Source organism: Chrysemys picta, chromosome 2, assembly GCF_011386835.1.
Source record: "Chrysemys picta bellii isolate R12L10 chromosome 2, ASM1138683v2, whole genome shotgun sequence".
NCBI classification, from domain to species: domain Eukaryota; kingdom Metazoa; phylum Chordata; order Testudines; family Emydidae; genus Chrysemys; species Chrysemys picta.
The window spans coordinates 145,678,713-145,695,323 of NC_088792.1; the positions used below are offsets into that span (position 1 = coordinate 145,678,713).

Genomic DNA, 16,611 nt, shown 5'->3' on the forward strand with positions numbered 1-16,611 from the left:
CGTCTAGATGATTTATTGTAAAGTAAGGAAAACAACAAAGAAAAAATTAAACATAGAGCCTCCATGAAAGAGGGAGAATACATCTACAAAGGGCTCAGTGACTCATTAACATTCTCTGTCAGCGCTGAAACAATATAATGGTTGCTGCTGCATACCACACCACTTCAGTTACACAGCTATGCACACAACCTGCTCAGTAAACAGAAGTCCATCCACCACACCTTCCAGGAATAAGTAACAAAATATGTTAACACACAAATGCACCCCCCCGCCCCGCCACACACACTCTTCCCAATAGTATAAGCACCGTATAAATATCATCATCACCACCTGCCCTAAAAATAGGTTTCCTCTCACTCCCCATCACCACATGGCTTATTTTAAAATAGTTATTTAGGGAAACTACATCAAATATGTGAATTTTACATTGTGTTCTGAGGGCAGCAAGATGTGTGATCAATTGATGTTTTTTTTTTTCCTGGAAGGAGTCCCACAATTACAGGCCAGCTGCCGAGAAATCTCCACCCTCACAGGATCACAAGCCTCACCATTGTGGTTAACAGTTCCATTGTTCCAGTGGAACAAAGCTGTTATGGGCAGTCAGGGTCACACACGGGGAAATGTACACAGCTAACCTGAGTCAGCGAACCAGCTAAGCGGCAAACAGCAGAGGCTAACAGAGGGAGTTTGCCTGGGATCTGTCCGAGAGGAGGTATGCTAAGTGCTGCATTACGGGGGCTATCTGAGTGTCTGTTGCTGGGACAGTTTGTCAGTTTGACCGTGTGCTTGATTGTTTGCTTGTTTGTTTGAAAAGTGTGAATTGGGAGTGCTTTGTTCCAGGTGGGCCTTGAGTGGGCCTGACTGGTATATAAGGGCAGTCAGCAGCGAACCAGCTGAGCGGCGAACAGCAGAGGCTAACAGAGGGTGTTTGCCTGGGAGTTAGCCTGGTGAGAGCTCACTGAGGCTTTCATCTGTGGGTTTCTCTGAGTAGTTACTGCAACAGCTGAGGAAGCTCTTAAGAGGAAGGTGATATGGAAGGTGAGCGATCAGCTGTTGTAACCTGCACAGGTTGTGCCATGTTTGTCTTTCTTCCACAGGACAGAAGCGACTTTGTCTGTACAAAGTGCAAGCTGGTCTCCATATTGGAAGAGAAGGTTCGAGGGCTGGAGAAACAAGTATCGACTCTGCGTTGCATAAGGGAAAATGAAGATTTCCTGGACAGACGTCAGCAGATGCTTCTACGGCCACAACGTTCTGAAGATTCAGAGCAGGCGCAGCAGGAACAGAAGGATGGTGAAGTTTGGCAGCATGTGACCTCCAGAAGGAGAAAGAGGAGTGTCCATGTACCAGAAATGGAGATACAGGTGAGCAATCGTTTCCATGTTCTCTCTACAGGTACTAATGGGGAGAGTGGACTACATGACACATCTGAGGGAAGGGAGCAGAAGGAGACTCCACCGATTGGAAGGCAAAAGATGCACTGTCCTAGGGATGAGGGATCCACAACCACCACTCCCAAGAGGAGGAGGAGGGTGGTGGTGGTCAGGGACTCCCTCCTCAGGGGAACTGAGTCATCTATCTGCCGCCCCGACCGGGAAAACTGAGAGATCTGTTGCTTGCCAGGAGCTAGGATACACGATGTGAAGGAGAGATTGCCGAGACTCATCAAGCCCTCAGATCGCTACCCCTTCCTGCTTCTCCACATGGGCACCAATGATACTGCCAAGAATGACCTTGAGTGGATCACTGCAGACTACGTGGCTCTGGGAAGAAAGATAAAGGAGTTTGAGGCACAAGTGGTGTTCTCGTCCATCCTCCCTGAGCAGGGAAAAGGCCTGGGTAGAGACCGTCAAATCGTGGAAGTCAACGAATGGCTACACAAGTGGTGTCAGAGAGAAGGCTTTGGATTCTTTGACCATAGGATGGTGTTCCAAGAAGGAGGAGTGCTAGGCAAAGATGGGCTCCACCTAACGAAGAGAGGGAAGAGCATCTTCGCAAGCAGGCTGGCTAACCTAGTGAGGAGGGCTTTAAACTAAGTTCACCGGGGGAAGGAGACCAAAGCCCTGAGGTAAGTGGGGAAATGGGATCCTGGGAGGAAGCACGAGCAGGAGAGTGCAAGAGGGGAGGACTCCTGTCTCATACTGAGAAAGCAGGACAATCGATGAGTTAGCTTAAGTGCCTATACACAAATGTAAGAAGCCTGGGAAACAAGCAGGGAGAACTGGAAGTCCTGGCACAGTCAGGGAACTATGATGCGATTGGAATAACAAAGACTTGGTGGAATAACTCACATGACTGGAGTACTGTCATGGATGGATATAAACTGTTCAGGAAGGACAGGCAGGGCAGAAAAGGTGGGGGAGTTGCATTGTATGTAAGAGAGAAGTATGACTGCTCAGAGCTCTGGTATGAAACTGCAGAAAAACCTGAGAGTCTCTGGATAAAGTTGAGAAGTGTGAGCAACAAGGGTGATGTCGTGGTCGGAGTCTGCGATAGACCACCAGACCAGGGGGATGAGGTGGACGAGGCTTTCTTCTGGCAACTAGCAGAAGTTGCTAGATCGCAGGCCCTGGTTCTCATGGGAGACTTTAATCACCCTGATATCTGCTGGGAGAACAATACAGCGGTGCACAGACAATCCAGGAAGTTCTTGGAAAGTGTAGGGGACAATTTCCTGGTGCAAGTTCTGGAGGAACCAACTGGGGCAGAGCTTTTCTTGACCTGCTGCTCACAAACTGGGAAGAATTAGTAGGGGAAGCAAAAGTGGATGAGAACCTGGGAGGCAGTGACCATGAGATGGTCAAGTTCAGGATCCTGACACAAGGAAGAAAAGAGAGCAGCAGAATACGGACCCTGGACTTCAGAAAAGCAGACTTTGACTCCCTCAGGGAACAGATGAGCAGGATCCCCTGGGAGAATAACATGAGGGGGAAAGGAGTCCAGGAGAGCTGGCTGTATTTTAAAGAATCCTTATTGCGGTTGCAGGAACAAACCATCCCGATGTGTAGAAAGAATAGTAAATATGGCAGGCAACCAGCTTGGCTTAACAGTGAAATCCTTGCTGACCTTAAATGCAAAAAAGAAGCTTACAAGAAGTGGAAGATTGGACAAATGACCAGGGAGGAGTATAAAAATATTGCTCAGGCATGCAAGAGTGAAATCAGGAAGGCCAAATCGCACTTGGAATTGCAGCTAGCAAGAGATGTTCACAGTAACAAGAAGGGTTTATTCAGGTATGTTAGCAAGAAGACGAAAGTCAAGGAAAGTGTGGGCCCCTTACTGAATGAGGGAGGCAACCTAGTGACAGAGGATGTGGAAAAAGCTAATGTACTCAATGCTTTTTTTGCCTCTGTCTTCACGCACAAGGTCAGCTCCCAGACTGCTGCACTGGGCAGCACAGCATGGGGAGGAGGTGACCAGGCCTCTGTGGAGAAAGAAGTGGTTCGGGACTATTTAGAAAAACTGGATGAGCACAAATCCATGGGGCCGGAGGCGCTGCATCCGAGGGTGCTAAAGGAGTTGGCGGATGTGATTGCGGAGCCATTAGCCATCATCTTTGAAAACTCATGGCGATCTGGGAAGGTCCCGGATGACTGGAAAAAGGCTAATGTAGTGCCCACCTTTAAAAAAGGGAAGAAGGAGGATCTGGGGAACTACAGGCCAGTCAGCCTCACCTCAGTCCCTGGAAAAATCATGGAGCAGGTCCTCAAGGAATCAATTATGAAACACTTAGAGAAGAGGAAAGTGATCAGGAACAGTCAGCATGGATTCACCAAGGGGAAGTCGTACCTGACTAACCTAATTGCCTTCTATGATGAGATAACTGGCTCTGTGGATGAGGGGAAAGCAGTGGATGTGTTATTCCTTGACTTTAGCAAAGCTTTTGATACGGTCTCCCACAGTATTCTTGCCACCGAGTTAAGAAGTATGGGCTGGATGAATGGACTGTAAGGTGGATAGAAAGCTGGCTAGATCGTTGGGCTCAACGGGTAGTGATCAACGGCTCCATGTCTAGTTGGCAGCCGGTTTCAAGCGGAGTGCCCCAAGGGTCGGTCCTGGGGACGGTTTTGTTTAATATCTTTATTAATGATCTGGAGGATGGTGTGGACTGCACTCTCAGCAAGTTTGCAGATGACACTAAACTGGGAGGCGTGGGTAGATACACTGGAGGATAGGGATCAGATACAGAGGGACCTAGACAATTTAGAGGATTGGGCCAAAAAAAACCTGATGAGGTTCAACAAGGACAAGTGCAGAGTCCTGCACTTAGGACGGAAGAATCCTATGCACTGCTACAGACTAAGGACCGAATGGCTAGGTAGCAGTCCTGCAGAAAAGGACCTAGGGGTCACAGTGGATGAGAAGCTGGATATGAGTCAACAGTGTGCTCTTGTTGCCAAGAAGGCAAACGGCATTTTGGGCTGTATAAGTAGGGGCATTGCCAGCAGATCGAGGAACGTGATCGTTCCCCTTTATTCGACATTGGTGAGGCCTCATCTGGAGTACTGTGTCCAGTTTTGGGCCCCACACTACAAGAAGGATGTGGAAAAATTGGAAAAAGTCCAGCGGAGGGCAACAAAAATGATTAGGGGTCTGGAGCACATGACTTATGAGGAGAGGCTGAGGGAACTGGGATTGTTTAGTCTGCAGAAGAGAAGAATGAGGGGGGATTTGATAGCTGCTTTCAACTACCTGAAGGGGGGTTCCAAAGAGGATGGAGCTCGGCTGTTCTCAGTGGTGGCAGATGACAGAACAAGGATCAATGGTCTCAAGTTGCAGTGGGGGAGGTCTAGGTTGTATATTAGGAAACACTATTTCACTAGGAGGGTGGTGAAGCACTGGAATGGGTTACCTAGGGAGGTGGTGGAATCTCCTTCCTTGGAGGTTTTTAAGGCCCAGCTTGACAAAGCCCTGGCTGGGATGATTTAGTTGGGAATTGGTCCTGCTGTGAGCAGGGGGTTGGACTAGATGACCTCCTGAGGTCCCTTCCAACCCTGATAGTCTATGATTCTATGATTCAATTCAAGCTATCTCCAATAGTGGCTCCATGTAGATGCTGAGAAGAACAAACTAGCCTTAGTCGTTATTTAACATCTATGTTGCATTAGTACTTCAAGGCTAAAGTAAGATTGGGCCGCACTGAACTAGGAATTGAACAAACATATATGCCTCAAAAGCTTAAAGTCTGAATGGCACAACAGAACAGGTGAGCAAGACCAATTCATAGACTCCACGTAGACCATTGTGATTATCTAGTCTGACCTACTGTATAACACAGGTTATAGAATTTCCCCAAAATAATCTCTAGATCATATTTTATGGTGGGGGTGTGGGGGAAACATCCCAATCTTGATTTAACAACGTAAGTGGTGGAGAATCCACCATGACCTTTGGTAAATTGTTCCAATAGTTAATTACTCTCTCAGTTAAAAATTTGCCCCTTATTTCCAGTCTGAATGTGTCTAGCTTCAACTTCCACCCATTGGATCATGTTATCCCTTTCTCTGTTAGATTGAAGAACCCAGTATGAAGAGCCACAGTGTAGGGAGCTGGACCTGATGACTTTTCAAGGTACCTTCCAGCCCTACATTTCTCTGATTAAATATTTTCTCCCCATGTAGATACTTATATCCTAATCAAATCACCCCAACCTTTTTTTTCCCTTAAACTAAACAGATTTACCTCTCACTATAAGGCCTATTTTATAATCATGTAATCATTCTTGTGGCTCTTCTCTGAAACCTCTCACATCTATTAACATTCTTTTTGAATTGTGGGCACCAGAACTGGCCATCGTGTTCCAGCAGCAGTCACTTCAGTCCAAAATATAGGAGGTAAAATATCTCTAGTCCTACTCAAGATTGTTTAGGCATCCCAAAATGCCATTAGCTCCTTTGACCACAGCATCACAATGGGAGCTCATGTTTAGGTAGATAAACCTGTGGAACTCAACAGACAAGAGCCTTAGACATCAAGGAGTAGCTGCCCATCTTCATTGTCTGGTTTACTGAGAAAAATGACTGAAAACAACTCAAGGTATTACTCTTCAACCTGTCTGAGCCATCCAGCAGCACAGGCATGGATGTGTTTCCCCTGTTGCTTGAATAAAACAAGCCCATCCTTCAGCAAGACCATTTTCTCAGTCCCATTTCATGGCCAGCTGTGAATGAATACAGGATATTGGCAGTAGACAGATGGACTCAGCTCTTTATTAGTTTCTCTATTAGCCTGCTCAGATATGATTGGTCAGACACCAGATGGCAGCTTGTAAGATCAGTAAGACCAAGAGAAAGTTTTCTCAAGTACTGATTGGACTACTACATGCTTGATTTCTGTCTTTCAGTGTCTGTCAGTAGGGGACACTGTTTCTTCTAGTTTTCTACTGGCCATTAGGAGCACAAGTAGTTGTTTGGATTCTACTGGAGCTTCCAGGACTGTTGTGTGAATGAGCCAAGTTATTGGAAGTAGTGTGCTAGAACACTAGGATGGAAGCTGATCTTCTCTATGAAGCAGAGAGGCAATTCCTGAAAGTGTGTGTATGGGGAGGCAGGGCTAGGAAGTATAGAGTGAAGGGATTTGGGGCTCCAAAAAAGAATTTATCATCTGAAATAATTCTGTGGGACATTACTTCACAGACCCTCTAGTGAAAGACAAGTACAAACTATTGTCTTCCTCCATAGCAGATGCACATTTTTTTTATTCCAAATTTCATCTCTATCCACTCATGTTTGCTCTCTGCCACCAACTCTTACATTTTCTTCCTTCTCTGTTCTTCTGAGGCAGGTTGGCATATTAGTCACTGGAAAGGGTTGGGCCAATGAGGCATTTTGATGCAGAACATTGGTGGATTGGCCATCTCGGCTGGAGATGTGGAGAGTTCCAATTTCCATCAGAAGTGAGATGGTGCTTTGGCCAGAACAGTGAAATATCATCTTTTCCCCTGTTCAGTCAAAAGATCAGGTCCAGAGAGTTACCAGCTAGGTGTGCAGGACCAAAGATTACCTCAGAGAAGCCTAGGTAAATAAAGTAAATGTCAGAGGCACCATTTGAATCAGCACTGAGGTCATTAAGGACAATGAAACTTGCTAATTTCAATACCCTGACAGTAGATTTATCAAAATCTCTAGGAAAGCCTTGGTGTCTCGTGGCTTAGAAATTAACAAGATCCCCATGTCAGACTTCGCTTCATTTCCCGCATTTGATGCATGAAGTAAAGTGGTTTGAGACACTCATGCAGCAAGTAGTCCGGAAGGGGTGAGAAGAGCTATCGTTGGATGTGCGGCATAATCTATGCAGATGAAAGCTGCTGCATCAAGGGTCAAACCTGAAATAAAATCATGGACAGTCCCACTCATTTTGACAATTGAACTAACTTCTACTAGAACAAGCCAGAGACATTAGTGCTATGTGAGTTGCAGCCCTGTATAAAGGTGAATGTGGCTTGAATCCACTAGATTGGGTGTAGCAGTTAAGTGGTGCACATTACCACCAATGTTTTGTGTTTCTGTGAACTGTTCCTGTAATAAAACTTACAGTGAAAAGGAAAATTAGAGGTTGGTACACCCAATGACTACAGCCTGATATGTCTACTCCACCTGTTGGGGCACTATGTTAAAAGCTGTGCTGAGTGGGGGAAAAGGAAAGCTGTCAAAGTCTTGCTTTGGAATAGTGCTTTGGGGTTAGTGTATGGGGAGTAGTTTTTTTTTTTTTTTTTTTTGTAGCTCTCCAATAGAGATTTTAAATATCACAGCTAATGTGATATGATCTTTCTAATAATTTCTTGCATATCTTCAGGTTTTCTAGAGCTCTGCAACCATAAATTCATGTAGCTGAGGCAACCAATAAATGTGCAGAAAGCTTTTACTATGAGATGACCCCACAAAACAGATTCATGGCCCTTAAGATCTCTGTAGGTGCCTGGATGAAGAAAGTGTAAATCAAAACTCCTGTGATCAAAAAGATTGGCATTCAATCAGTATGAAACCATGTATGATGCAGAGCTGGGTTGAGTTCAAAACTCCAGAGGGAATGTTCAGATCCAGATCTGCATGACCCTGGTCCCTATTTCTAGAGTAAGAACTCAAAACACTTCATATTGACACTCCTAAATTGTGATAAACTTCTCATTTGAGTGTGAACTTTCTATACTTCAGACTTGAATTTAATATGAAGCAGGAATGGAACCAAAAGTCTCATTTCCATGCATGTCTGTCCTTTGAGTCCTGCCAACAGATCAACGTCTCAATATTCAGAGGCTTACATGACAATAACCCCCACAGCAGAGTAAGGGTAACAAAGCTCCTTGATGTCATTAAGTGAGTAATGTGTAACCATCAAAAGACAACTTTCATACCAATACCACAGATAAGCAATGGAGATTTTCAGTACCTTATACATATATAATGTAGTCCTGGCTAATTGTAGGAGTAGAAGCCAGGCATAGTCCAAAAAAACCACAAGGTACATGAAGGGACAGGGGATCCAACATGCAGCTTACATTAAAAAAATATTAGCGGGTGTAGTTAAGACCAAAATTTATTCTCATCTGATGGCTGTTTAGTGGTTTACATTAAATTAGTGTATTGCTTTGGACCAGTTCCTTAAGGACAAGTGCTCACATCATAAACACACACAAAATCATAATAGGTATTAAATTAGAGTGGCAACTTTGTTGGCAGCCTGAACAAAAATGGAAAGGCCGTTTTTAGTTAGGTTTAGCATAATATCAGATGGCAAAAGAAAAATGAATGAATAAATCTTGGCACAGAAAATCACTATTGACACTTCAAGAGTTAAATATGTTAGAAAATTATATGCTAAATTAGTTTATCCTTAACTAGAATAGATTCTAAAAAATGTACTGACTGCAGGTTTTTTTCCCCCCTTTGTATGGTTTGAGAAGCTTGCTCAGACAAGGTATGGCAATAATCTTGCAAGAGAAAACGTATCAGGATAGCTTTAAGATCTCCATAGGTGAAGAAATGCATACGTACAATATTTCTGATTTCTTCTGTGCAGAATTTGTCACTTTCATCTTTGTGCCCAAAAGTGTAAGTGTCATTTTATCTTTCTCCTAAATATTTTGATAACAGCTCTGTCTATTCATGACTTTTTCTTGCTACTTGAAGCTAAGGAATTGCTGGTTTGATATTATGCCATATAATCTGATACCAAACTCCAGAATTATGTGGCTATGGTTTAAAGAATTTAATTCTTCTGCTGCACCATTTCCATCCATTAGCCACCCTTTTGAAACACTCACTGTGTTGGATAGAAAACAGTCTGTGCATGAATATAATGCACATTTCAACCAGTATTTTTCACCTTTCAATGAGGTTTTTTATATTGGAGTCTGGATGGGATTTTGGAGTCACATTAAGTATGTTTTGCCTTCCAGGTTTGTCACTTGCTGGTGTCATCACAATATAGCCTTTATGGAAATACTGCCAGAACAGTATTAGAAACCTTGCAATAGAGATTCACACTTCAGTCACTTAAGTTATGTCATTAATTGTTTCCTCTAGTCTTTCAAAAACGTCACAGAGTAGCATGAAATGAATTTTGCATACGGAGCTTGAAAAGACCATAAGATTTTAGCCGTAGGTTGATAGCATTAGAAAAAAAATTTAAACAAGACCCAAAACAGCCAAAAGCCTTTTATATCTCATCTGCAAACTGGACAGTAGCCAAGGGGCTTAGGTTCAGTCCCTAGTTAGGTCATTTACTGTGCTGCTTTCTCATCCCCAAGAAACCAAGTATTCAAGAGCTCCAAGTACTGACATTTTCTAATTATGCTACAGTATAGCATAACATGAAGTTATGAGGTATAATGAAGGCCTACGGGAGACTATTAGCACAATTTTTAGAATCTAGCAAAATCCTTTTTTAAATATTTATTTTAGTCACAAACCCCACATGCCAACGTAGCAATTAAAAGAGATGTAAGTGAACAAGCAGTATCCTGTAAGACAGAGTATCATTGTGTAATAGATGAATAGAAAATGTAGTTCAGTGCTCAGTTTCCCTTCCCCTTAAAAAAAGCACAGTAGTTTCCATGTAAAATGAATATTTTTCTTTGTTTCTCAAATGTAAATCTAGAAACAGTTGCCTTGAGTAGAAATATATGCTTTGAGGAGGACTCTCTTCCAAGACAATTTGCAGAATTTATAGTTTCCACTATCTTTCATCATGTGAAAAAGCCAGATTTTAAAATTTGTCTCATTCTGGCATAAATTTTACATTTCCCTAGTCTTCATTTATACTATCGTAGGGACTGAAAAATAAAAATAAAAAAAGGGTAGTGACCTCAGCCATATTATCAAAGTCATTTTCTTCAGTTTTTTCACACCCATGGTTCCCTTGGCTCTGAATAGCAAAGAAAATCTCTATTACAGATTCCATATAAACACAATATCTGGTATTAGGTCCTAAGTTATAATGACTTCTTTGTCTAGTGGTCAGAGTACAGTACAAGAAATAGACACACCCACATTTTAGTTGCATCTCTACCAGTCTCCCTCTGTGAACTTGGAGAAAATGAGACAGAGACAAAGTGACTTGCCCATCAGTAAAGTTGGGGAAATAATTACAACAACACATATTTCTCTCTATTTGCAAATTGTCCATGCAAGGCTTACAGTTTCCTTGTATTTCTTATGCAAAATTATTCACTGAATAATTCTTAATCTGTAGAAGATTTTTCAGAAGTAGTTAGTTGCAAGAACTGGATATTTGAAATTTAAGCAATGCTAGTTAATTCTAATTGGATACATTGACTAAATGATACTGTTTCTGTCTCTTAACTGGAAGGGCATAACTTTTGCAATTAAATTTCTGATACAAAATATGCACATTCATGAGCTTTTCAATATTAAGAGAATATTTATGAAAGGCAAATTACAATGTTATTTCAGCAAATACTTTTTCCAGGAAACTTGTTTGCTAACATTTTCATGGTAAGCAAATACAACATGGGGTGTGAAGATACCTAAAGCAAATTCAGTACTTACATGTTCAGAAATACTCTGCTGTTTTTTGTTTGTTTGTTTGTTTCAGTATTTTATTTAGGTATTCACCCAGCTCTACTGATAACAGTATTTAACTTCCTCACAAGGGTATTGTAAAGATTGATTAGTTAATGTTTATACAGTGCCTTTTTACAGAGTGCACTGGGTTTACAATTTACTTTCTTCTACATTTACATACTTCACCAAGGTCTATTGAGGAAGTGCAGAATTCTTCTGCGAACACTTTGAGTTTACTTTGCTGTCGTCTGGGGTGAATGTGAAGAATCATGCATTTCTGAAGGTTGAGATGTTATTTCAAAAGTTCACATTAGCTTTCCTTGTACTCAGGAATGGTCCTGGAGCAATCCTTTTATCAGCATTCAGAACCTATAAAAAAGTGGGAGGAGACAGTGCCAGTGGAGAGCAGAAATGAGCCTTGCATTGTTTCAAGAACTGTGGGTGTTGCATGGATTGGCCAAACAGAGTGTTGCAACCTTTGCAAGGGCTGCATATATTGAGACTGAGTTGTGGTCCCTGCAGAGAAAGAATCAGACCAGCCCGCTACAGAAGATGAAATCTGGAAAGAAGTACTGTGGTGACCTGAATCATCTACCCTATTGGTATGCTGCTTTTCACAATAGGTCACCCTTTCTGTGTCATGCTGATTAAAAAAAAAACAGTGTTTCCGAAACAATGAGAATTTGCCTCATTTTTAGATTAGCTGTTAATTTTTCAAAATGTGGCTGCATTTTACTCTGTCTTTTGAAAAGTAATATCCTAAATCTTCTGTTTTGAATTTTAAAATGACCATTTCAGACTCTAAGAAAGATCATGTCTGAGTCAATGGGACAAAAACATAACATTGTGCTTTATTAACAAAGAACAGGTGTTCCAACAGAGTAATCGTTGCACATTTACCTTTGTCATGTGACAGGAATATTAAACCCAGGCATGTATGTCATATCCATTGTATGGATATGCCCCACAATATGCTGAGAATCCATATAAATGAGTAAATATCCATATAACGCATAGTATATTTCCTTGCTTGGTTTGTTGTGTGCTCATTGCTATGGTAATATTGTTCTACATCTTTTTAAACAAAATAGCCCTCTCATCTTGAAATATGATGTAAGGTGATGAAAGGGAAGGATGAGTGAATCGTGATAGGATGCAAAATTAAACTGTGCCTAATTATATCAATAAACTACCTAGTATGTTTTAATGATTTAAAATGTATTGATCTAAGCTTTAGTCATAAATCTCTCTGAAGTTTTCATTTAGCTTTGCTTTAAAGATAGAAGGAGGCCTTGAAAATTCCTGTCTTTGATGAGGACTTCACAAAATTAGCTGCAAACTAATTCATTATCCACTTACCTTTAGTATAAACAAATCTCGTCAATGTTTGAATTCACCGCTATAGACCCATCATCAAGCTTCTGCTTCAAAACTTTTGCTGGATTGTTATTCACCTGAGGGGGGGGGAGGAGGAGAGAGAATAATCAGATGGAGATTGCATTACAGTAGACAGCTTTTTTAAAATATGAGGGGTATGACAGTGACAGGTTAACCAAATTTAGTGCATGTCTTCATCTAAATCATACACTGAATTTAAAATGGAACTTTTCTAATCTGAGCAATTCTGCACAAATCACTCTAGCACTCACAGGCAATGGATAAGTAAATCAATAACTAAACACAAAACATACTTAAGCATATTTATTGTGGGTGAGTGACCCAACTTTTCAACCCAATGGCTTGCCGTTTCTAACCTTAATTATTGCCACTACTTCATGAGAAACACAGTTTAAGCAGTAGGGCTCTAAATCCCCTATGACAGACACACTTGGAAAATTATCTAAAGTAAACAAACATAACTATGACATTTGCTAGAAGAACAATCCTGTAATTACTAGTCTCAAACTCCCAAGTTACTGGTCAGCCAGCCAGGATATCTGAAGACACCTACAAAAGGTCACAGATGGTTAGGTATGGCCCAAAGCATTCTCTTCTCTTTCAGTCATATTAACTGACATTTATTACCTTACTGTAAGTATTTTCTATGCCAGTAAAAGCTACAAAAACCTGAGACTGCATCTATGTTCCCATTTAATGTTATGATCAACATGTAGCAATTAAAATGAATTTGATACATACAGCAGCCTCAACACTATTTCTACATAGCACTGACTGCTTTCATGGTGAAGAACATAATTCTATTTGAGAAAGGAATGTCTGTGCAGGTACACTCACTGTCAGGAGCATGTGTATGCAAGAAAGTATGTGCACAAACATTCAATAGATAGAGTTGCAAATCATTTTTGTTTCCATTGCAGTTATTGTTCTTTGGGCTACCATTGCCATTTTATTGAATGAGAAGAAAAAAAAAGTCAAAGACTTTCGGTCAGGGTAACTTATTATATGCTACAATTAGTTTCTGGCTCTAAAACAAAGCCAGTGTAGACTGATATTGGTGGAGTGCTGAGGATAAGAACACACAGTGTACTGTTTGTACTTTCCTCCTAGAGACATGACAACTCACAGTATTTGTGTGTGACTGCCTGCCTGTCTTGTCCTTAGTGGACAAGTCACACATTAGGCTTGTAAGGAAGGATCCAGGATAGCATGGGAAGTTAAGGTACACAAGTAACTACTATTTATCTTTAGCATTTTAATGATATCTTCTATTTTTAATAAATTGAAAGCATTCAGAGGAGATACTTCAATGAGGCAGAAAAGTGTATTTCAGGAGCCTTTCTGGAAAGATCATATATGCGGTATATTAAAAGCAAACAATGACGTTTTCTATTTTGATATTTAACATTCACTGAATAATTAAGCAACGGATATACCAAATACTACTTTAGAAGTTTACAGAGAAATCGTCTGGTAATGCAGGGATTCCAAAAACAACATTACTTTGGCATGTTATAAATCCTATGCATTTGGTCCTATATTTAAAAATATAATAATAAATGCACATTAATATATTAAATGTCAAAATTAGGAATGGAAAATACTATATGCAATGGGACAAATATTTCCCTGCTTGCTTTCAGTGGAGTTATATAAAAGATGAATGTGGCTACATGTGGTCAAGATTTCTTTAAAAAACAAACAAACAAACAAAAAACACACAGGAAATTCATGTAGATCCAAGTCCTAGCTCCTGGGCATGGTCCAAGAAGTTAGTATCTGAGAGGAACATTTCCTTAGGGAAAGGAATCGTCCATCTAGCTAACCAAGAAAAAAATGGAGCTAAACCCCAGTCACTAGTCTAACCTTAGAGCCTATGTAGTGAAATGAATGATCGAGGATCCTCATATCAGTAAATCAATTATCTGAAGAATGCTGCTGTTGCAGGCAGGAGAGCCAAGTATTGCACAGGAACAGGCCCACAGATATTCTTGCCATAACTGAATATCTTGTTTAATCTCCATAAAGTGCAAATCAGGGGTTGCCATACAAAGAGGATTTAATGCTCACCTTTGCAGTACCCTTATCCAAGTTTCTCTCTGTGCATGTCTATCCCCCATCACATGGTGTTAAAGCATCTTAAGGACTGTTCCAACTTTTGCTAGGCTGTAATGACCACATGGGACCAAATACAGTCAATAACTGACACACTGTAGAGATATCTCAGCTATGCCCCCTTCCCACTACTACCTTGACAGTAAGAAGTGTAGCATAAGAGATGCCTAGCACAGCTCTATGCCACCAGAGATTCACCTTTAAACAGGGGTCATCATTCTTGAGCTGATCAGTAGTTTAGGAGTACATGAGTTGTCAAAATTTTTCATACCACCTGTCAAATTCTGTTCTCATCCCTCCTTAATGCCAACCCTTGGCCAGTGCTAAGGGTGTGACACAGGTCCTGCCCCCAGGCATGCACTGGGGCGTGCAGCTGGGCCCTCTGGCAGTAGTGCCTCCTCTCCCCTTGACCAATCAGCACTGATATGGGTCCAGAAATCACACCTCTCAATATCTTCTGAGACCCCACCCCGTGGAGCATGCACCACGTATGTTTGTTTTTACTTCCGGGGGTGACTCAGCCTCCATGACCCCTTCTGAGGCCTGCCCAAGCTCCCCTCTGCCAATCAGTCTCAATCTAGGGAGTGTGAGCCAATCGGTAAGGCCTGCAAGCACCGTGCCAACCAGAGAGGGTATATAGGCCAGAAATTTGGCCTCCAGCACTTATCCATTGGCTGTTTAGAAGAATCATCCTGCAAGCCCTCAAATCCTCATGTTATGAAAGAGGCCATCTTGTTTAAAGATCTTATTTTCAGAAAGCGTGGAAGCACAGAGATGAATTAGTAACAGCTGATCATTTTCATTTCCACTATAAGCTTGTGTGAAATAAGCTACTGAAGCAATTAGGCTTATTGAACATATAACAAATTACTGCACAAACTGGTTTAGAACATGTATCTTATTATATATTATATTAAAAGAGAGAAACCGTATCAGTGCAAAAGGTGGCAGCAACCCCCTGTTAATATTACTTAACACTATTAATTAGAACCCTGTTAAGTCCAAATCAAGGAAATACCAAGTTAGGGGGAAGTCTTCAATATTCAGTGCAAATATCACACAGAATGCTAATAAGGACACACAACAGAAACTTCATTTGTTCCTCCAGAACAAACCCCGCAATCCACTGCATACCCAGCATGCAGCTAATTCATGGTGTAAAGCAAAACCTTATCTCTAACCTCAGCAAAAACTCTCTTATTAGTTTGTTTGATAAAAAATATGGAATCACAGTTAAGGTTTTGTATTATATGCATCAGCACATTGTAAGCAAATACCATGCAGCATATGTATTGCATCTGTTTTCTTCCAAAATTGAAAATAGCAGTATCCCATAGTTAAATCATTAACAGTAGCTTCAGAAAGGCTACCTCCCCCTTGCTCTAGGAATGCCAGCTTGAATCTAGATCAGTATCATCATTACATATTTTTGACAGGACTTCAGTCACCTGAAATTCATTTTTTTTTCATTAGTTATACAATCAAGTGTTATTAAGAGCCAGTGTTTGTGATATGTCTATATTGATGGCACATACTCTGCACTGACCAAAAGTCCTTTATTAGTTGTAGAGCCTCTAGGATGTGGTGAGCTCTCAGTATCAGCAGGTCATCCAGAGTGAAGTTGACTTTGTTTTCTTTATTCCCTACCTAGATACCTAATTCTGTCTGAGCACTGGGGTTAAAATGCAGCAATTAGAATGAAAATCTTGGAAAAATGGGCTACTCTCCTATGGTATAATAGTTTCTTGACAGGTGCAAAGCTCTGATAAAGAACCATTTGCAAGTCAAGTGATCTTGAACATTTCTGAGTCTACTCTATCTTAGCAAAGAGAGCCTTTAGTGGCACTAGTACAACTGAGATGAGGCATGGAGGTGGCACCTCTAATTGCTTCTTAATTTAGTTAAATACTTCCAGGGAACACTCATTCCAAAAAGAGATGCAGAGTCTACTGAGAGATTACATTTTCTATACTAACTTCCACAGTAGAGTCTATTAAAATATCCTCTTAGCTTGAAGCACAAATAGCCAATACATGTACACTGGTTTCTATTTTAAGTTCAATTTTTGAACAAA

The 16,611-nt window shown here is 41.1% G+C and overlaps 2 long non-coding RNA genes across 3 annotated transcripts in view; one reads left to right on the forward strand and one right to left on the reverse strand.

Annotated features, from left to right (window-relative positions):
• The first annotated feature begins 366 nt into the window (after positions 1-366).
• Positions 367-12,189, forward strand: LOC135981519 (uncharacterized). The gene is made up of 3 exons (XR_010598571.1): positions 367-712; positions 1,098-1,364; positions 11,355-12,189. It is a non-coding gene; the product is annotated as an uncharacterized LOC135981519 (long non-coding RNA).
• Positions 11,013-16,611, reverse strand: part of LOC135981518 (uncharacterized) — a 51,927-nt gene continuing 46,328 nt past the window's right edge. For both annotated transcript variants that reach the window (XR_010598570.1, XR_010598569.1), the window contains 2 exons: positions 12,384-12,478; positions 11,013-11,393 (listed from right to left, as the gene is read on the reverse strand). This is a non-coding gene — a long non-coding RNA (uncharacterized LOC135981518). The remainder of the gene's footprint in view (positions 11,394-12,383; positions 12,479-16,611) is intronic.